Source organism: Protopterus annectens, chromosome 4.part0 (genome assembly GCF_019279795.1).
Source record: "Protopterus annectens isolate FY-2018-M chromosome 4.part0, PAN1.0, whole genome shotgun sequence".
Taxonomy (NCBI): Eukaryota; Metazoa; Chordata; order Ceratodontiformes; family Protopteridae; genus Protopterus; species Protopterus annectens.
Window position 1 is genome coordinate 859,529,194 of NC_056733.1, and position 23,020 is coordinate 859,552,213.

The 23,020-nt window shown below is 42.9% G+C and overlaps 1 protein-coding gene across 1 annotated transcript in view; it reads right to left on the reverse strand.

Moving 5' to 3' along the window:
• Positions 1-23,020, reverse strand: part of LOC122800356 (guanylate-binding protein 1-like) — a 697,264-nt gene that overhangs the window by 131,861 nt on the left and 542,383 nt on the right. The window lies entirely within an intron of this gene.

A 23,020-nucleotide genomic window follows, 5' to 3' on the forward strand; every position in this document is an offset into this window, starting at 1 on the left:
ATGCATTCTCCAAACAGAAGGCACCACAGGCGAGGATCGAACTAGAGAACCTCTTGATGTGAGGTGACAATGCTAACCACTGCACCACCATGGCCACCTATAAAACATTTCAAGATATAAATTGCATGTTACATAGTAAAGCATTTTCAGTTACCATTGTATGGGATAACGATGCCTTCCTTTTTCAATTTTAAGAAATGTAGGCATTACAATGCAGAAAGAGAAGAAAGGTGGGAAAAAACATTTGTAAGTTAATAGGCTTTGATCTTGGTCTGCTGAGGTGGGGGATGAAGTGTACAAGTGCACAAATCATAATATATGTTGAGCTGATATGTTCTGTCTTACTTTTGCATAGGTGATTGGCAAGTAATAATGTACAACAGGGTGTGTGTTACTGTGGAAATAATGTCCACCCAGGGGTGTTCTGAGGCCCAACACCACAGGTGGAGGGACTCTAGACCCCTGAAGGGGTGTTATTTCCACAATAACACACACCCTGGAAAGCATTATTTCACTTAGAGAAAGGGCTGTCTGTAGCATTGTTCTGTTTTATTTACTTTTTATTACTATATTTTTGTGGGATCCGTACAGATCCCCGAATACACTTTCCACCGAAACATTAATCGGCGAGCATAATTAACCAAAAGTGCTGTTCACCGAAGCAGCACTTTCGGATAAGTATGCTTGTTGTACCGGTCGTACTACGGTGCGGATAAGGGAAAATTCACTTTTCCCCACTGTAGTGCAACCTTGGAGTGAGAATATTAAAGTAGGGGGGTGCAGGGGGGCTTACCCCCCTGTGCAGCGGTAGATTAAAGTTTTTATTTTTTTAACATACTTTAACGAAAGCACTTTTTCGGTGAAAGAGCTTTTGTTGAAGTGTGTTTGGTAATTATGGATTTGGTCTTTTTATCTTTCAATAAAAAGTCCTAGATCCATTTTTGTATATATTTTTGATGTAAAATAATTCCTCCGCCTAATGATTTAAACTTGCTGTAGTATATGTTAATGGTGTTGGAGGAAGCACTTTACATCCAAAATATAACACTTTAAAAATATCCAGGTATTTACTTTATTTTTTGGTCTCTTACTCCTAATATGTTTGGTTTGTTGGCAGTCATTGGTTCATAGGTTCATAGGATGATACTAGGCTATTGGCCCAGAGGCCCTTATAAGCCTAGCCAAGAATTTTGCCCATATTCCCACAAAGTCAGCACCTGTTTCCCCTGTCCAGCAGGGACACAGGTGGGATCCCAGGGGTGTATTTTGTGTTTCCTATCCAGCCATCCAGGTTCCTCTTAAAGAGGGCTAGAGAGGTACTCTGCTTGACATGGAGAGAGAGTCTATTCTACAGATGGAGGAGTCCTTGGGACACAAATCTATCCTGCCAAGAAGTTCTATTAATGTCACAGACCAGGTTAAGGCCTTGCGTGTGGGTTGTGTGAGTGGAGTTTGTCTTACGGATATGCAGCAACTCCATCAAGGCTGGGTATGAAATACAGTTAATATAAATTGATATAAATAAATTGGAGACTGGCTTTACTAAATAATGACACACATTTGAGTTTCAGACTTTTATTTTCTTCATATAATTCATGCTAACACAAATCCTTTTATTTAATCAAGATTGTAATTTTATGAGAGCAATAATTAAAATCTGTTCCTATTTTTGGGCCAGTACCCCCCCTTTATGTTAGGCTTTATCCAGATTTGATCTGCTGAAAAGTCCAGAGTTATGCAAATCTCTTTCATCTCACTCTCTTACTCTCTCAGGTATCTTGAGCTAAGAGTCAAGAGCATCAGATTTTTGCAGAATGTCCAGATTTTTGGTTCATATTTTTGGTCTGATCCTCATACAATTTGTAGTTTTCTGGCAAATCACTGGGGGTTGAATTAATTAAATAATGACAGACATTTGAGTTTCAGACTTCATACCCTTTAGAAAATACATGCTAATGGAATCCCTGTTACTTTAGCAACTTTCTAAGTTTATAAGAGCAATATTTAAAATATGTCCCTATTTTTGGTCCTTTGTTCCCCCATTATTTGTGCCTCTGTCCAAATTTCTTGTGTTAAGAGGTTGAGAGGTATGGTCAGGAGGTACAGAAACCTCTTAACTGATGCTACTACTGCTTCCAGGGGATCACTCTCACATATGCACACACATAGACACACACACACACACACACACACACACACACACACACACACACACACACACACACACACACACACACACACACACACACACACACACACACACACACACACACACACATACACACACGCGCGCGCATGCAGGCACATACACAGTCTCTTCTGCTTTCATGTACGTATTCACTCACACATGCAGACTGCAACATAAATACACATGCACACCACTTTTTTCCTGTTTCATTTATTTTTCTACACTTGCTAAACAGCAAAACTGCTGATTAGTGAGTGCAAAATAATAGCTCAAGTGATCTCTCCCTCTCTCGCTCTCTCTTACTCTCATACACTCCCACACACAAACATAAACACACACACTTTTTAATTTTTTTCTTTTTTATTTTACACTTGTTAAACAGCAAAAGTGCTGCTTAGTGAGTGTAACATAATGGTGGCTGTTAGTTTTTTTTCAGTCTGAGCTCCATGGCAGCTTAATATGATGCTGTGAAGTGGCAGAATCATTTTTCAGCAGGCATTACCTGTAGATTAATACCCTGCTGGAGGACATTTGTTTTCCAAGCAGGGTGCAATCTACAGATTGCCCATTCTCTAAACTGTATTAAGGGCCTGGCTTGATCTAATAACATGCTTTAAGTGAAAGCAAATAAATAAAGGAACACTGAATGTAAAGAAAAGTTTTCCTTTGGCACATAAATGTTCAGCCTGACTTGAAAAGCTTGCAGCTAAGAGCAGCTGTACAGGTTGTGCTTATGTTACCATAGAGACAAAGTGACTACAGGCCATTAAAAGCCAGAATATATTTCTTTTTTAAGGCTAAAAGTAAATGATGTTATGTTGTCCCCATCTCGCCTTTGCTCTTGCTAGTCAGGTTCATCCATATACTATAGCTTGAGAGCTTATACTGGCTCGAGGCTAGCCCCATCCCAACATGCCTAGCGGTAGCTACCCAGATCTGATTTGCCGCTTGCAGTGTCGAGATTGTGATTACTGGCTCAGGTTAAGTATCTAGTTTATTTCATAGTTTATTGTCTTCATATAGCAGGATAATTAGCAGTTTATTTAGTTTTTAGTGTCAGTCTATAGCCTCTGTTAGACTAGCATCTTTCTGACCTTCCTCTGCCATTGTTTTTTGGCTGTTCTTGGCCATTATTTTCTTTGACCTTGCTTTCCCCTTGAGCCCGGTTAAATTAGAGGGTTCTTTTCTTCTTTCCTACCCTATCTATTGGAGTAGCCATTTAAGTCAGAGGCTCTCCTATTGGGGGAGTCACGGTTTTACTTAGAGGCTCTCTCCCTTCTTCCCTTTAAAAAAAAATAAAAAAAGAATAGTCCTTGCTCGTTGTTAGTAATTGTAGTTATTTGTAGTAACTGTGTATTGCTAGCCATGACAGCCTTATTTTTTGCTGTTTGTGTCTGCCTAGTTATCCAATATGTCCAAAGAGTCAAAATCCTCTGGCTTTAAGAAATGTGACATGCTGCCAAAAATGTCCCTTATCGACATATAAGCTCTCACACTATACTATACTGTTTAGGGGCTGTTCACCTGTAGGATTCATGTTCTATCTTTCATGATTTCAGCTCCAGAGTCCTGCAGGAGAGAAAAAATAAACTTATCTTGTGTGGCCTTTTGAAGAACCCTCAGGATCCTTTGTCTCAGGTTCCTCAGCCGGAAAAAAAGTCTGACAAGTCTCTCAAACCGTCATCCTCAGTGGTTCCAATTTTGGAGCATCCCAAATCTGCTGACAAATCTTTAGGTCTGTTGGTTCCCATAGTCAGCTCTGACAAAGCTATGTCTCCGGCGGCTCCAACAGTGACTTCGGAGCCAGTCCAGTCGCATAAAAGAACAAGGTCATCCTCTTTGGAGCTGGTGCACTCTGCTCCACAATCTCCTTTGTTACAATCTGTGGCAGGCAGTCACTGCTCCTCCTCTCACTTCTCTCGGTCCTATAGGCTTTTGGATAATGATGTGGAGAGAGTGGTTAATAGGCTCCTCAAGTCACACGCACTTGCCAAATTTCTATCGAGCCCAGCGCATAAGGAATTGGTTCCTTCTGCCCATCTAGCATCTCCATCAGTTTCTCCTCTGACTCTCTTGAGCGTGGAGCCAGAGTGCATGGACGTCGTGGTGGTGGAATTGTCGGCTCTGGTTACTTCTCCTTTACTGGTTGCCACTCCTGCTCTGACCTCCTCGATGTTTCAGTCCATCAAGGGATCTGGGCGCCAAAGCTCTCTCATCAGCTCTGAAGGGGGAAGTGACATTGGACCATTGTCCAACCCTGCTCTCCCTCTTGGAGCTTTGGCGCAGGTTAGCTTGACTCCCACATCAGCCTTGGAGCTGTCGCTCTCAGTTTGTAGGAGATCTACGGGCTCTTTAGAGCTGGAGGCTCCTCTGACCCGGGACCCCGGTGCCTTTGAGGTGATGAGGAGCATGTTGTCCCCTGAGACCACTCCACCCTCGGCTTCATCAGCTCCTTCTCCCTCTTTGCCTGTGCCTGCCTTTGACTGTCTTCTTCCCACCAAGCGTAGGGAACCTATGCCCCAGGATGTCCCATTGGGTGACCCCACCTCTTCTGAAATCTTCCCCAAACATTCAGAGGAGGTCCCTCAGAAGAAAACATGTAAGAGGAAGCATCTGGACTCCCCTGAGTCCATTACTTCAGACACAGACTTGGATGAATTGGAAGGGTCCCCATGGTCACCCTCTGAGGATGTCTCTTTTTCAGACATCTTGGAAATCCTTACACAGAGGGGTGGCTGGAAGTCCCTAGCCCCTTCTGAGGATGAGTCAGTCTACCTGGACGCATTTGGTTCCCAGCCCTCCACCTCTTGGGTGTCTCCATCTTTTGACCCACTTTTGTCTGTAGTGAGTCGGAAGGCATGGAGCACTCCATAGACCATGGACCTGGTTTTGCGGAGACCAAATAAATTTATAACTGCCCCTGAAGACAAGTCCTTTCTTTCCAAATGGTTCCTGTTAATGCTAAGCTGGTGGCAGCAGCCACTAAGAAGGAACTTGTGGAAACTTCTTCATCTGTCCATTCACCAAACAAGGAGTCCCGTATGATGGACAGTTATGGGAAGAGTATGTTTTCTTCAGTGACCTTTACGCTCAGGTCACTGAATTATTTGTCACACTTCACGCGTCTTCAGAGGGATCTTCTAAAAGAGTTGGGAGATACCCTGCAGGATCCTACAGCTGAGGGAGTTGCAAACAAGGTGGCTTCCCAGCTTGCAACCTCGACTTCAGTGGTTAACTCCTCCATGAGGCTCATTTTTTATGTGGTAGATGGAGTGAGCAGGGCAGCAGATACTGGAGTTGGTTTGCAGAGACACTCCTGGATGTGCAGGACACACTAATGTTTATGGATATCAGCTGGGTATGACAACCCTGTTTTTCCAAAAGTCAAACATTCCTCTTATGCTGTGCTGATGATGTCATAAGAAGGCAGAAACATGCGTGTCCACAGCTGGAGGAGTTTGGCTTTAATGGCCTGAAATTGTCCATAAATAAACTTGAAAGTCAAAGACAAAGTAATGGACATTCAGAATTGCCATTTTGGCTGAAACACCTGATATCCTTAAAAGGTGATTTGTATATATCCCATGAGGCCTCTGATGCAAGAGGTTTAAGGTATCACACAGTTAGAAGTCTAGCTTTTGCCAGATTTTTCTTTTTGTGTTTTTTAACCAGTTGGTTATCTGTGTGACTTTTTTACTCTTTGTTTTAGTTCCTTTATACACAAGGTTTCTTTATGGGTAAGAGCTTAGTAAAATTTGCATTTTACTAGTATTGTCTGGGGTGGGCTATCACAAATGAGATCTGGGTAGCTACCGCTAGGCATGTTGGGATAAGGGCTAGCCTTGAGCCAGTATAAGCTCTCGTGCTATAGTATACGGCTGAGTCAGAGCCGAGGATCAGCTCTGAACTCAACCAGCAAGAACGAAGGTGAGATGAAGGACAACAAACATGGAATGTTATGGTAAGTACATCACTTATTTTTTTCTGAATACATACAATTTGATTTTGTTTTTAACATCTGGAAGGGGAATAAATATAAGACAAGAACAAACAGCAATTAGTGCAAGTAGGAGCACAGGCTGCAACTTTTGTTTTAGCATGGATAACCTTAAGTTTAGGTTCGAGAGTGTGTGTGTGTGTGTGTGTGTGTGTGTGTGTGTGTGTGTGTGTGTGTGTGTGTGAGTGTGTGTGTGGGACAACTGTTACTATTAGAAGGATTAAATTTCATTATTTGAAGATGTTCACAGTTTTGTGTCCTTGTGTTAAGTTAATAGGTTATGGGTGTGTTCTGAGAGTGTTTCTGCTGTTTTGATTGAGGGTTTACATTAAAACAAAAAGTGCTGTAAAATGTGAGATGGGTTCAAATGAAGATGACAAGAACAACTGTACAAAAGATCAACCTGACAAATATTAGTGAATGCATGTAACAAAAGCTGGAAGACATTTCAGAAAGCTGTCATACATAACAGGTGGGAATAATAACATCTGATGTTGTCCATTGTCATTCATTCATGACAGTAGGGTCTTGGTTCTGTCCTCAGAACCAGCTCGACCATTATAGCAAGCTCACACCAGCCACAAACTCTCGAGCTAAGGACATCCATAGTGCCTCTCTTGCCTTCCTTTCAGATCTTGTTTGCTGCGTAGAGTTTCAAGACACATCAGGCCATGCTCTCAAGCTAAGTGTTTATATTTCTATATATTTTTTTATATTTTTTTCTACTTTAAAGCTCCCCTCTTGATATGTCTTGGCCACTTTATTTTATATTACTGGATTTGTGTGTGAGTGCTGTTTTAGCTATATTTTTACGTTTTTGGGTATTTCTTGATTACCATAATTGGGATAGGCACCTCCCTTCACTTTTACCTTTGGTAACTCTCAAATACCATTGTTGGTTTTGTTTCCCCTCTTCTTCTTTTTCTCTTTATCCTTCTGGGTATTTCTTGTGGTACCATTAATGGTACGTGTAAAAAAAGATCTTTTCACTTGCTCTGTTTTTTCCCATTATTGCGTGTGTGTGTGTATGTGTGTGTGTGTGTGTGGGGGGGGGGGTGATCACATGAACAGTTGTTCATTGTGGTAATTTATCTGATAATGGCTGACAAGAAAGGTACTTCAGAATTTAAACAATGTGACAAATGTGGCAGGAAGATGCCTAGCTCCGATGAGCATCTTTCCTGCGTGCATTGTTTAGGAGTGCTGCATTTACAAGTCCAACCTCTGTGCAAGCTCTGTAAGGGTTTTAGTGCCAGGACCCTGGCAAAGTGTAAAAACAAAATTATCTTAAAGGGGTTGTTAAAAATCCCCTTTTCAGAGGCTTTGTCTGAGGCGGAGGTGTCAAAACCTCCTAAAACAGAAGCAAAAAAAGAGGAGCCACTCGGTCCCAGCGTCAACTCAGCACATGAACGAAAATCATCTAAAGGCCAAGTTTCTATTGAACTGAGGCCTAAACAACTGAAATTGGCACAGACATCTGTCTTGGCACCAGAGTCTATGACCCCTTCCACAGTGCCATCTTTTTCCATGGAACCGACTACAGTTGCCACAGTACCGATTCCTTCCACGATACCAAAGACCCTTTTGGCACCAATAATAGTTTTCCCTTTAAAATTGGACACTTCCTCCCCAACACAAGTTTTTGCTATGGTGCCGAAGGTTGAAACCCTAGTCAGGACTCATTATTCCCCATCCATTGACCCCTTTGTTGGTCAGCAGCTCAGTCCCTTTATTGATTGTCTAGAATCTGCCTTGGGAATGTCTATGCATTCCACCAGGGACCTTTCAGAGCTTGATGCAGATAGACTGGTGGATCAGCTCATAGCAGCCAGAGGTATTCCAACCCCATCTAGGACCTCCCTCACACCCAGGGTCGAGGTTTATTCTCTATGGACTCCAACTTATCTTCCTCCTTTGACCTCCCCACAGGATTTGGAGTCACTGATGCTGATGCCACTCCAGATGCCAGCTTCTTTGGTACTAATGGTGGATCTCACCTTGGTGCCAGAACCCACTTTGTGGACTTCAACTCAGTCAAAGCCAACCCACTCATGAGACCGTGACTTAGCTGCTAGCTCCAGAATCCCTAGTATGGCACCAATTTTTTCCACAGCACCGTCTATGTTTCTGGTTGCTTTGCCAATTCCAAGTCCTCTCGTGGCTCCTTCTCTGGGGGTGGGCTCATTGGAGTGTGGTGTGATCCCAGTTCTGAGGTTGTCTTTCTTGGTTCTGAGCTCCTACCCTCTTCAGGTGGGCTTGCCTTTCAGATTATGGAGAGATCTCTCACCTCAACAGGCTCACAGTTGTCACCCTCGACTTTGGAATGTCATATCTATGTGTCCTCCAGTTCACAGTTGTCAAAGTCTACTATATTGGGGCAGCAGGCACGAGAGCTGCAAGACACAGGGTACCCTCTGTTTGGAGTCCTCTTCAGACCTCCCCTCTGATGAGCCACCCCATAAGGGATGGTGCAAGAGGAAGAACATTGATTCTCTGGAAGAATCTCTCACCAAGGATACAGACTTTAATGAAGGAGAAGGGTCCCCATGGTCACCCCCTGAAGATGTCGACTTTGGAGACATCCTAGAAATCGTAATGCAGAGGTGTGAGTGGAAGCCTGCCAATCTTTCCTTTGAGGAATCTGTCTTCTTGCCGGCTTTCCATGCCCATCCTTTTACTTCCTAGGTGACTTTGCCTGCAGATGAGTTAGTGAAGCTCATCATGCAGCATGCTTGGAAGGCCCCTGATAATGTGGAGCCAATCCCCTGAAGATCTGACAAAATACTCTCCCTCCAGAGGATCACTCCCACTGGTCCAAGGGTTTAGCAGTAGATGCTATGGTGGTGGCTGCGGTCCCCAAAGAAGGAACTTATAGCAGAGAGTCTTACTGTCCATCCTCCAAAGTGAGAGTCTCAGATGTTGGACAGATTAGGGAAGCAGGTTTATGCTTCAATGACCTTTGCCATATGTTCATTGAATTATTTGGCACATTTTACCCATCTTCATAGGGACCTGATAGCTGAACTCTCAGAAACCCTAGCAGGAGCAGTGTCTGACAAGGTATGTGATAAGGTTGCTTCCCAGCTTGCGACCCTAGAATCTGTCTACAACTCCTCTCTGCGGTTGATTGCATATACATCCAAAGAGGTGGCTAAAGTAGCGGGTACAGGCATTGTAATGAGATGTCACACCTGGATGCAATTGTGTGAGTTCACAGACCCCTTCAAGTCTCTTCATGAGTGCTCCCATTGACGTTTCCTTGTTGTTTGGCCCAAAAGTTAAAGACACATTAGCCCAGAGTGAGAAGGATGGAAAGACCCTTTCTGCTATGGGCATACGTTTTCCACTCCTCAGTGACCCTATTCCAGGAATCAGAGGAGTGGGAAGATGTGGTTCAGGAAGTCCCAGGGGCCTTTTTTGGGACACGCTTGGAGAGTTTTCTTCCTGGGTCAGGGGGACTCATCAGGAAGGCACCCCTCCTGTGCAGAGGAGGCTTGTGTAACCAGGGTTCCAGAGATTCTTTCTCTGGGCAACCCTATTAGCACTCCTGAGGAGCGGCCCAGGTGCTTACCTCTGGAGGCATTCAGGGGAAGGTTCTCTCTGCACCATTTAGCCTGGTATTCAATAACAACAGATTCTTGGGTGCAGACAATTATTACCAGAGGTTACCATGTCCCCTTTGATCATTATCCATGGCCGCAAAGGTGACTACCTGACATTCCACCCAGTCAGAGGGATGCAGCAGCTCAAGAAATTCAAAAGCTGCTCACAAAAGGAGTCATCCAAACAGTCATACCAGACCAAGTAGGATCCATCTTTTACTCAAGATTCTTTTTAGTGTCAAAAAAGACAGGGGACTGGAGGTCGATTTTAGACCTCAGTTTTTTTAACAAGTTTGTCAAACAGACAAAATTCTAGATGGTCACGGTTCAGTCTATCCTTCCTTTTCTGGAGAAAGACAACTGGATGTGGTCTATAGATATTCAGGATGCATATCACCACATAAAAATGGACAAGCACTCTAGTTGATATCCCCACTTCTGGCTGGGAGCCAATCATTACCAATTTTGTGCACTGCCCTTTGGTCTCACCACAGCCCCCAGGGTGTTCACCAAATGCATGGCAGTGGTATTAGCTCATCTGAGATTGCAAGGATTCCAGGCGTTTTCATATTTAGATGATTGGCTCCTTACCGCCCTCACCAGGCATCTATTGCTTCACATCTTATACTACACTCTAGAACTGGCAGAGCTCTTAGGCATTTCAATAAACAAAGAAAATATCAAATCTGGCACCCACTCAAAACTTGGCATTCATCAGAGCAACATTCAACACAAGATCCTCTCTAGTTGCTCTACCTCTGCACAGATTACAGATATTAAGGTCGCAGTTCCAAGCGATACTCTCTCAAGATATAGTCCCGGTTTGTTTAGTCTTTCAACTACTAGGGTCAATGGCAGCAATAATCACCCTAGTTCCTCAGGCAAGATTCAACATGAGGCTGCTTCAATGGCTCCTAGTGTCACAGTGGTCTCTGTTAACTCACGTCATGTCTTATCCAATCCGCATAACAAATCGATACAAACAGGATCTAAGTTGGTGGATGAAGCCAGAAGAGAAGTTATGGAGTCACCCTTTTTCACTCCCTCAGCCCAAGGCTGTAGTGACCACAGATGAATCTCTGATGGGGGTGGCATTTTCAGGGAAAGACAGTCCAAGGCACTTGATCCCCCTTAGAGACCAATTTGCATATCAATGTCCTAGAACTGAGGGTGGTGCTTTTAGCATTGCAAGTATTCTAATCTGCGCTTCCATCAGGGATAATTGCTATCCAATGAAACAACAAGTCCACCATTTGGTACATCAACAAACAGGGAGGAACAAGATCCTATCCGTTATGTTGGGAAGCCATAAGAGTATGACAATGGGCGATCACCTCCAACCACTTTCTGATAGCAATGCACATTCCAGGGAGTTCTAAGATGATTGTGGATACACTGAGCAGATGCATTCTCCTGCCTCACGAGTGGTCTCTCAGCCTCATAGTAGCCACAGAGATCTTTTATCATTGGGATCAGCCTTGCTGTGATCTGTTTGCATCTCCCATGAACCACAAATGCAGCAGCTACTTGAACCTAATCCCCCCTCAGGGGGAGTCACCAAGAGATGCTCTTCTGCACGATTGGCCCCTGGGGATGCTTTTTGCCTATCTTCCCATTCCCCTAATACCCCACTTCTTAAAAAAAGCACAACGGTTGAGAAGCAAAGCGATCCTCATTGCACCCTATTGGCCCTGTCAAGTCTGGCTCCCCTGTCTTTGGCATCACCTAGTTCACCTTCTGTGGACTCTGGACCCAACTCCTGGACTCCTATCTCATCCACAGGGGCTGGTCCATCCCAGCCTACCAACTCTTATGCTGACTTCTTGGTACCTCTACTTCAGGTATTTACCAGGCAGAATAATCTACCTTCCGCAGTACAAAATATTCTTCTGGCTTTCCCATAAACCATCCACCAGGAAACTTTATCTTAGTAAATTGAACAGATTTGTGATATGGTCTCAAGGAGAAGGGCTAGACCTCCTTTCAGCCTCAGTTAATAAAGTGTTTGAATATTTGTCAACTTTACTTCAATCAGCAGTTTCAGCTTCTATTAGAGTTCATTTTGTGGCTATTTCAAATTTCCATAATGGCTTTGATGATTTTTTTCCCTTATATCTCAATGCCTCTGCAAAAATTTCCTAAAGGGAGTTATGCAGTTAAATCCACCTTTTAAAGAGCCCATTGAATCTTGGAATTTGATGTTAGTTTTACAAACTTTGAATCATCAGCCCTTTGAGCCAGCAGCCAAGCAGCCACCTGTGATATAAAATTTTTATCTTGGAAGACCTTATTCCTTGTAGTGATCACTTCAGCCAGGAGAATATCAGAATTGCAGGCCTTGTGTGTAAAGCACCTATACATAATTTTTTCATAAAGAGAGAGTATCCTTTAGAACTAACCCCTCCTTTCTACCCATAGTTGTCTCAGACTCAAATATTAACCAATTCATTGACCTGTCAGTTTTCTTCCCAAATTTTTCAAACAAGAGAGAATATTGTTTGCATTTGTTGGATGTACACAGAAAATTAAGTTTTTAGACAAAATGAAACCATTCAGATACCAACTGTTCCTGTCCTTCTCAGGTCCTCAACTAGGCAAACCAGTTTCCAAAGGCACCTTGTTGAAATGGTTGAGCAATTGTATCACCTTTGTTTATCATTAAAATAAACAAGTCTATCAGCTAAAGTTAAGGCTTACTCTACCAGGTCAGTTTCCACTTCAACGGCCTTTCATTCTAGAGCCTCCGTGGTTGACATTTGCACAGCAGCTACACAGGCTACTCCTCATGCCTTTATCACTTATTACAAATTGGATATGGTCTCCAGGGGAAGAGCATCCTTTGGCTCTATGGTGCTCAGGAATATCATTCCATAGGACCTCCCGGGACATAAAGTAGATAGGGACTCTGTCCCAACTGTCATGAATAAATGAAGATTGACAACATCAGATAAAGAAGTTATGTTCTTACCATAATGCTCCATCTGTGTTGTCAGTCATCATTTATTCTTGACATCCCATCCTCCCACCCCCTACAAAGGCTCATGGTGGTCTGGATCTACTCCTGGTTCAGCAGTAGGGCAGTTGCTCAGACAAAGCATCTGCCTTTTGATTTCTATGCTGAAACTTGATCTGAAGGAAAGGGAAGAGAGGCACTATGGATATCCTTAGCTAGAGAGTTTCTGGCTGGGGAGAGCTTGTTATAACGGCCGAGTAACCAAGACCCAACTGTCAAGAATAAATAAAGATCAACAACACAGATGGAATGTTATGGTAAGAACATAACTTATTTTTTATCAAATATTGACACTTCCCATACTATCTTAAAATGTAACTGGTCTCACAGCTATAGGCAAAAAGGAAAGAGTATTGAATTATATTAAAAAATGTGAAGTGCAAATAGTAATGCTACAGGAGACACATCTGGAAAGAACTGAGCATGTGAATTTTATAAAGAAAGGATTTCTGGGTGGATATTCAGTAGAATATCGGGGACAAAGTAAAAGTTGAGTATTTATATTAACTGTTACAGGAGCTCCAATGGTGATAGAAAAGGAAACAAAGATAATAATGATAGATTAGTGATAGTAAGGAGCTACTGGGAAGGGAAGAGGATTGCACTGGAATGTATTTATATTCCACCTAAAACGCCTATTATGGAGCTTAGGGAAATTTTGGGAGAAATAATCAGCTTTCAGCAGGAAATATTACTTAAAGGTGGGACTGGAATTTGATTTGCAACACTAAGGATGTATCTGGGGGTATAGAAAGGAAAATACAACAAAAGACAGTAGATTTCTGAGGACATTTGTGAAAATATTTGGAATGGAAGACATGAATTCAGTAGTTGGAACTGGGGCTGGATTTCCATATTATTCTCCAAGGTATAATATCTGAGCTAAACTAGACAGAAATTATATTTCACAAGAACAAAGTTTATTTATTTATTCATTTGACATTTGTTTACTGGGAACAGGTTTGATAATATCTCATTTTCAGTGGAGACCCAGGGAGAAAAGCTACACATTCACACAAAATGGTTACAGTTAAATAAAGGTATTACAAAGCCTAAATATGGAATAATTACATATTAACTAAGTGAAAATTAGTATATGCAGTTAACTGAAAGCTATGAAACACATCCAACAATTATTTCAGATCACCTGCCAATAATAACTAAGATAAAAAGTGCAGGGTAATGAAGTAAAAATGAGACACTGGTACTTGCCCACCTAGCTGGTAAAAAAGAGAGGAATTTAAGGAATGGGTAGTTGAAAATGTTTGGAAGTTATTAGGAAAGATAGAAATTTCTTCAGAAGTTATAGCTAGAAAGTAGGTAAAATAAAAGTGGGGTTAAAAATAGGGAAGAAATAAAAATAAATATTGTTAAGACATTAACAAGAATTATTTAGAAGAGCTAACAAATGTTAAAGTATTGCAGAATGAGGGGAATCTCACAGAACAAGAACAGGAGCAACTGCAGAGTGTTAAAGAGAAATAATAAAGAGAAAATAAAGGAGTACCTGGATAATATGCATGAGTTTAGAAGGATTGATGTTAAGGAACTGTTTTTGATAACTCCAAAGCACACAAACTTCTATCACAACGTAGGCAACAGAAAGTAGAAAGGGCTGTTGCCAAACTTAGTGAGCCTATAACAAGGAAAATAACCAAAAATCCTATAGAGAGATATTAGAGATATTTCAGACATTTTATGAAAATGTGTAAAAAGTAGAGAAATGAGGAATCAAGAAAAAGCACAAATGAAAATATTTATGGAAGACTTAAACATGGCAAGCTTAGAGGTAGATGAGGCTAAACAACTAACAGTTAAGATAGGAGAAGGTAGGATAAAATGGTGGCATATAATCAATCTACAGGAAAGTCTACAGGAATAAATAGCATTCCTGTGGAAGTTTGGAAGCTAGGAGAGGAAAAAGTGATAAAGATCTGTCAGATTTTTTAATAGCATTTTAAAAGGAGGGGAAGCACCAACATCCTGGAAGAAAGCTATGGTGGCTGTAATTCCTAAAGATGCTAAAGACCCATCAGACCCGGCTTCATACAGGCTCATTCCAATTTTAAACCATGATTATAAAGTGTTTATATCTATAATGGCCAAACAAATGGCAAAGTTGTTGCCAGTTTGATAGATGTGATCAGTGTGGTTTTGCGGAGGGGAGTTAAACATTTGACAACATTAATAGAACAACTTGATGCAGAGGGAAGCAGAATGTAAGACAATGCTGCTATTGTTGGTGGGTCTTGATGCAGAAAAAGCATATGACAGAGTAACCTGAGATTTTATGAGCCGTGCAATGGAATCATGTGCATTCCCTAACACAAATAAGAATAATTAGGAGCATATGTGAAGAATCGGCAGTGAAAATTAAAGTGGGAGGGTTCCTCTCTGATAAGTTGAGTCTGAACAGAGGAACCAGGTAGGGGTGCCCCCCTTTCCCCTTTTTATTTTAATTGTATTTAGAACCATTGACAAAAAAGGAGGGGACTCAGACTTTTAAGGTTGTAATTGGTATGGTAATCAAGAAAAGTGGAGTATATTTGCAGATGATATTATTTTGTACCTGATAAAACCAGAAAATAATATTTCAGTGTAGTGGATCACTCTGAGACAATTTCATGTCTTTTAGGGATATAAAACTAATGAAGATAAACCAAAGGCTAGAGCTGTAAAATATATACTCACACATGAATTCGTTCAGTTATGCCTGTATTTATGGGGACATGATAAAATAAAATATTTATGAGTATGGGTTAAAAAGGATTCCGTTACGGCATCCAAGGATATGTGAGAAGAGACTAAGAAAAAGAGAATACAAAAGTGGGAAAATGGAAGCTCTTTTTTATGGGTATGGTAGCAAGATAATAACTTTGAAAACAGTTTTAGTCCCTTTAGTTTTATTCACAGGTCAGGCATATTTTTATCAGTCAAAGAAGTTGTGGATTGTAATCAATAAAGAGTGGAAGGATTTTATCTGAGAGAGAGAAAGAAGGTAAAAGTAAAATGGGATAAGGAGATTATTCCAATAGAACAAGGTGGTTTAGGATTTCCTGATTTCAAAGGACATTTTAAGGCTACACAATTAAGGCTTTTATACATAGCACAAGCAGAAAGCTACAACTCTTAAGTGGAAAGGGATGATGATGAAGCAGGGAGGAAATTCAAGAAATAAGGAGAGAGTGTAATTTTGGGTGCAGATCCTTAAGGAGAGTAACAGACATAAATAGTATTATATTCATAAAATAGCAGAAAGTATTCCAAGAACTAAGCAAACACAGGAATAGAAAAAAGAGATTCTGCTGATAGGGATGACTGCAATTAGGGGTACAGAGACTAAGCAAGAGGGGGTGGACTTTACTGGGGAAACCTGGCAAAGGAACCAAGGAATTGGGAGCAAATAATAAGAAAGGGAAAGGTAATAGAATGGGAAGAAGCCAAGAAGACATTTGGACTGCAGGAAAGAGATTGCCTTCCCTATCAGGGAGTAATATCAGAGTACAGGGAAAGAAAAAGGGATAGAGAAATCTTAAGTGAAAGACCTGCTCTGATAGAGTTTTTAGATAAATCTATAACAAAAGCTGCTGTTAAAAAGGGGATAATTAGTAGGGCATATAAAATATTGCACAATAAATACAGGAATCAATCAGAAGAGGTAAGTAAACATAAAAAAGGGAAAAAAAAAACGATGTGAAGACATCTGTATGGCTCCCAAAGCAGAAACTTTCCTCATGTAGATGGCAAATGTTGGAGGTGTGATGGGAAAGAAAGAGGTAACTGGGAACATATGATCTGATATTGTTAATCCTCATTCATTCCTTACGCATGGGTATCGGTTCCAACCTTGGAACCAAGCTGGCCATTTTCCAAGCCCGTGTCAGCTTCAAATTCTCGAGCTAAACACTTACCCACAACCCCCCTCTCCCTGTTACCGTAGATTTCATTTGCCGTGCTGCCATTCGGTCGTGTCAAGCTGCTTCTTTTGAGATAAGTACAGTTATATGTAGGTTTAATAGTCATTTATATTATTTTTCTGTCAGTAAAGTTTCTATTTTGTTGTCTCTTATCCTATCGCATCTAGCGACCATATTTTCTTTAGTTTTTTTTTTCTTTTTCTCTACCTCTTTAACTGCGAGGTATTCTCCCCTTACCATCATTGGTAATCCTTTCCTTTTTCTCATACCTTTGGTATTTTTTTGTTCCTTTGCTGGTACCCTTTTCTGCTATCTAACTTCACTATCATGGCAGATAAGAAAGGTAGTCCGGGGTTTAAACGGTGTTTTGATTGTGGACATAAACTACCTACTTCTGATGCACACTCTTTGTGCGTTTATTGTTTGGGGGTGTCCCACTTAACTGTTGACCCGCCCTGTACTATCTGTGAAAACATTTCAAATAGAACTTTGTTAGAAAGGAAAAACAAGCTGTTGCTGAAGGGACTTCTTAAATCTCCCCTTTCAGAGGCTATTTCTGGGTCAGAGGTCTCAACCCCTCCTAGAGCCCATAAGGAAATTTTGGATGTTCCTATCAAGGCTAAATCTTTGCCTTTGTCCCCGGCTGGGGACTCCCATCAACCAAAACCTAAAAAGGCTAAAATTTCAGCTCCGGAGCTCACTCAGTCAGCCCTAGTGCTTTTGGTGCCTAGACCTTCGGCACCGAGGCCTTCGGCTCCATTAGTGATCTCGGCTCCGTCTTCCTCCTACAGCCTTCACAATATCGGCACCGAGGGGCTCCTTGGTTCAAACTTTTACCACTGTATCAACACCGACCATTCAGTCGGCGTAGACTTCGACCATGTCGGCTCCGACATCTTACTCAGAACCGATGCCTTTATCGTTGACTCCAGTTTTGTTGGTTCCAGCTTTGGTACCGAAAACCACTTCGGCTCCGTTCCCTGTGACGGTGCAGACCATGACCTTGGCACAGATGACTTCTTCGGTACAGACACCCATAGTCCAGTCTCTCTCAGCACCGTTGTTCTCGGTGCAGACTGATGAGATAGGCACCAAGTTTGCCTCTTCTGTGGACAGGCCTGTTTCTCCCTCAGTCTCCGTGAGGTCCACTAGAAGCCTTTGTGAACACAATGTGTTGTGTCTTGTGGATCAGGTGCTCTTGGCCAGAGGTATCCCACCCCCCAGGAACTATCCTTCCTTGGGAGGTGATCTCCCATCTCCAAAGATCCCTTCTTATTCTCCTCCTTCATTGCCTTTGAAGTCCATGGATATAGCACCGTCTTCTCCTTCTACGGTTCCCTTTATGGATCTCACTAAGGAACCGCATTTGCCTTCATGGCAGGAAAGTTTTGATATGACCCAGAATGTCAGTGGTGACACGCATGGTTTGCTGCTCCACAGCCATCCAGGGACTCCGGGTTGGCAGTTTGAGCCACTTAGGGGAGGGGTGACCCCTGTCCTAGACATTCACTCCTCTTTAGGTGGACCAGCCTTCCAACTTATTGAGAAGGCTTTCGCTGCTGCTGGCGATACTGGACTGTCTATCCCTCCACCCTCCTCTGGTATACTGGTTTCACAAGTCGCACAGAGCGGACACAGGGTGAAAGGCCCTCAGGACATATTCCCAAAGGAAACCCCTTTTCTGCTGTCTTCCCCAGCTTCTCCTACTGAGGAAGTCCACTGGAAAAGTTTGTGTGAGAGGAAGCACATGGACTCCACAGAGGAGTCCCTCACTGAAGACACAGATTTTGATGAGGGGGAAGGATCCCCTCGGTCACCCTCTAAGGTATCCTTTGGTGATATCCTCGAAATCCTGAAACAGAGAGGTGATGGCAGTTCTCTAATCTGACCTCTGAGGAATCTGTGTTCCTGCAGGCCTTTCATGCCCGGCCCCCTACCTCCTGGGTTACTCCAACTGCAGATGAACTTGTCCGGCTTATCGTGCAGCATGCTTGGAAGGCTCCTGACACCATCAAAGCTATTCCCTGGAGGCCAGATAAGATTTTGTCCCCTCCTGCTATGGATCCCCATTGGTCAAAAGGTCTTCCAGTGGATGCTTTGGTGGTGGCGGCGGCAACAAAAAAGGATCTGGCAGAAGAAGAAAGCCAGACTGTCCATCTGCCTAACAGAGAGTCCTGGGCCCTGGACAGGATAGGGAAGTGCACCTTTGCATCAACAACCTTTACTATCAGGTCCCTGAATTATATGGCATACTTTACCAGGCTTCAAAGGGATCTGATTTCTGAGCTCTCTGAAACCTTGGCTGGTGCCGTGTCTGATGAGGTCCGTGACAAAGTGGCTTCTCAGCTGGCCACCGTTGAGTCAATATTTAACTCCTCTATGCGACTGATATCTCACGCATCAGAAGGAGCAGCTAGAGCAGTGGGTTCAGCTGCAGTCTTAAGATGACAAACCTGGATGCGCTTGTGCAATTTCGCGGAACCCTTTAAGGATTCCTTCCTTAACGCTCCCATTAAGGCCTGCTCACTGTTTGGGCCCAAAGTTAAAAGCACACTGGCCAGATGTGAACAGGACGGTAAGACCCTTTCTGCCATAGGAGTCCATTATTCTTCCTCTCAACTTGCTTTCTCATGAAACCAAAAGAGTGGGAAGATGTGGTTCAAGAAATCTCAGGGTCCTTTCTGTGACACACAGGCTGAGTTCTCCCCTAGAGGCAGAGGGGGAAACTCACAGGGAAGACACTCCTTTCAGGGCACAGGGGGTCTGCGTAACCAGGCATCCAGGGATTCTTTCCCTGGCCAATCCTACCAGCGCTCCTGAAGAGCGGCCCAACTTCCTTCCTCTGGAGGTGGTTGGGGGACGTTCCTCCTTGTACTCTTCTGCCTGGCTAACCATCAACACTGATTCTTGGGTACAAAGGATTATAACCAGAGTTTATCATATCCCATTCAATCTTTGTCATGTCCCTTCAAAAAACCTTCCTGATGTTCGATCCAGTCAAAGCAAAGAAACAGCACTAGAGATAGAAAAGCTGCTAAGAAAGAGAGTCATCCAAATAGTCCCTCCAGACCAGATAGGATTCAGATTCTACTCAAGACTATTTTTGGTGCCAAAGAAAACTGGGGACTGGAGACCAATTTTGGATCTCAGTGTATTGAACAAGTTTGTGAGAGTACAAAAATTCCAGATGGTCACAATACAGTCTATCCTCCTGCTTTTGGAAAAAGACGATTGGATGTGCTTGATAGATCTTCAAGATGCGTACTACCACATAAAAGTGGATAGGCCATCAAGAAGATTTCTGCGCTTCCGTGTGGAAGCCAGTCACTACCAGTTCAGAGTACTGCCCTTCGGACTCTCTACAGCCCCCAGAGTGTTCACAAAGTGCATGGCAGTTGTCACAGCTCACTTGCAACTTCAAGGATTCCAGGTGTTTCCATACCTAGATGACTGGCTCATTTCCGCCCCCACCAGACATCTACTGGAAGAAGCCTTGGCCTACTCTCTCCTTGCTGCACAAAGGCTAGGCATAACCATAACCTGGCAAAAATCCAATCTCACCCCATCTCAGTCGACAGAATTCATAGGGGTTATCTTGGACACAAAGAACTGCAGAGCTGCTATTCCAGAGCACAGAATTTTAAGGATAAAGCAACAACTGATTCCAATCCTTTCAAGGGAAAAATCCACGGCTCACTCAGTTCTACAGCTGTTGGGTTCCATGGCAGCCTCCATCACCATTGTCCCCCTGGACAGGTTTCACATAAGGCTTCTACAATGGCTACTGCTCATCCAGTGGTATCCTTTTCAGCATCCTCTTTCAGCCATGATTTGTGTAACCTACAGGTGCAAGCAGGATTTAAATTGGTGGATGACACAATCTGTCACAATGGTCTCTCCCCTTCTCCCCCCAGCAACCCAAGATCACAGTGACCACAGACACCTCCCTGATGGGGTGGGGGGGCTATGTCAGGGACAGGCAGTCCAAGGCACTTGGTCTGAACTGGAGGCCCATCTGCATATAAATGTTCTAGAGCTGAGGGCAGTGCTTCTGGTGTTGAAAGCAGTCCATCCCCTGCTGCCATCTGGGACAATTGCAATTCAATCAGACAACAAGGCAGTGGTCTGGTATATCAGCAAGCAAGGTGGAACCAAATCTTACCCCCTTTGTTGAGTTGCCATGAGGATATGGCAATGGGTGATGGCTACCAACAGTTTTCTTCTAGAAACGCACATTCCCAGGAGTTCCAACGTGATAGCAGACAGACTCAGCAGGTGCATTCTTTAACCTCATGAGTGGTCCCTGAATCCCTTGATAGCAGTGGAGATCTTCCACCGCTGGGGCCATCCTTGCTGTGACCTCTTTGCATCCCCGACCAACTACAAATGCAGCAACTACTTCACCCTGATTCCCCCTCCAGGACAGGCACCCAGGAATGCTCTAGTCCACGATTGGCCCTCAGATCTTCTTTACGCATTCCCACCCTTTCCCCTTATTCCCCATTTTCTGATGAAAGCCCGTCAGTTGAAGAGCAAGGTGATCCTCATAGCACTATATTGGCCTCAACAGATTTGGCTCCCCTTCCTTTGGTCTCAACTACTAGATTGACCATGGATTCTCCATCCAACCTCGGAGTTGATCTCACTTCCACAGAACCTGATTCATCCCAACTTGAACAGTCTAAAGCTCACGGCTTGGCTACTCCAATTCCATTGATTGCCAGGCAGAATGATCTTTCTTTATCACGACGTGACATTCTTATTGCATCTCATAAGTCTTCCACTAGAATTACTTATCTGAGCAAGTGGAAAAGATTTACCTGTTGGTTGAAAGATAAACAAGTAGATCCCTTCTCAGCACCAGTGTATACTAGACTATCTGGCCGACCTTTTCCAATCGGGTCTATCGGCCTCTACCATTAGAGTTAATTTGGCTGCAATTTCTAATTTTCATAAGGGTGTCCGAGATTCCTCTCTTATGTCCCACAAATTGTGCAAGACCTTCATAAAAGGTGTGAATTATCTGAAGCCACCCTTTAAAGAACCAATTCAACCATGGGATTTATCATTAATTCTACAAGCTCTGACAATGCCACCTTTTGAACCAGCCTTTTCTTGCGACCTCAAGCATTTGTCATGGAAAACCTTGTTTTTGGTCACCATTACTTCTGCCAGACGTATTTCTGAGCTTCAGGCTTTATGTATCAAGAGTCCATACTTGATTTTTCATAGAGATAGAGTGTCTCCGAGAACTAATCCATCATTTCTGCCAAAAGTGATCTCTGAAATGTCCATTAATCAAACCATTGAATTGCCAGTTTTCTTTCCCAATCATTCAAACAGAGGAGAGTATTGCCTATATACCCTAGATATCCAGAGGCAAATCCGTTTTTACTTAAATAGGACTAGGTCCTTTCATAAATCTGAACAGTTATTTTTGGCTTTTTCTGGACCTAGATTAGAATCTGCTGTTGCTAAGGTCACTTTAGCTAGATGGTTGAAGGACTGTGTGACCTTCATTTATACACAACGCAATATCTCATTGCCTACTACTATGAAAGCTCATTCAACAAGGTCGGTGGCAACTTCTGCTGCCTTCTATGCCAGAGCTTCTTTACATGACATCTGTGCAGCTGCAACTTGGGCTATGCCTCATACCTTCATCAATCATTACAAATTGGATTTGGCCTCCAGGGGAAGAGCATCTTTCAGTTCTATGGTGCTCAGAAATGTCCTTCCATGAGAGCCTCCCAGGAATAGAGGTAGCTGGGGACACTGTCCCATGCGTAAGGAATGAACGAGGATTAACAATATCAGATAAAGAAGTTACATCTTAACATAATGTTCCATCTGTATTGTTGATCCTCGTTCAGTCATTACGACTCTCCCTCCTTCCCCCTCCTGTGGTTTCTAGTGGGTCTGACCATCCGGTTCTCTAAGGTTATTTGACCAGAGGTAGCCTCTACCTTCTTTGACTTGCAAACTCAATCTGAGGTAACAGGGAGAGAGGGATTGTGGGTAAGAGTTTAGCTCAAGGGTTTGAAGCTGACATGAGCTTGGAAAATGGCCGGCTCAGTTCCAAGGTCGGAACCGAAACCCATGCGTAATGACTGAACGAGGATCAACAATACATTATGGTAAGACATAACTTCTTTCTTCAGGAGATTAATGAGTTAAAAACTTCCTTACTTTGTCAGAAATATTGGGTGACTAAATGGCTTTAACATGTCAGTTTGGTTTGTTTTCTTTCATATAAATGCACACTTGCCTATGTCATAACTGATAATTCAGAGGCAAACAGCT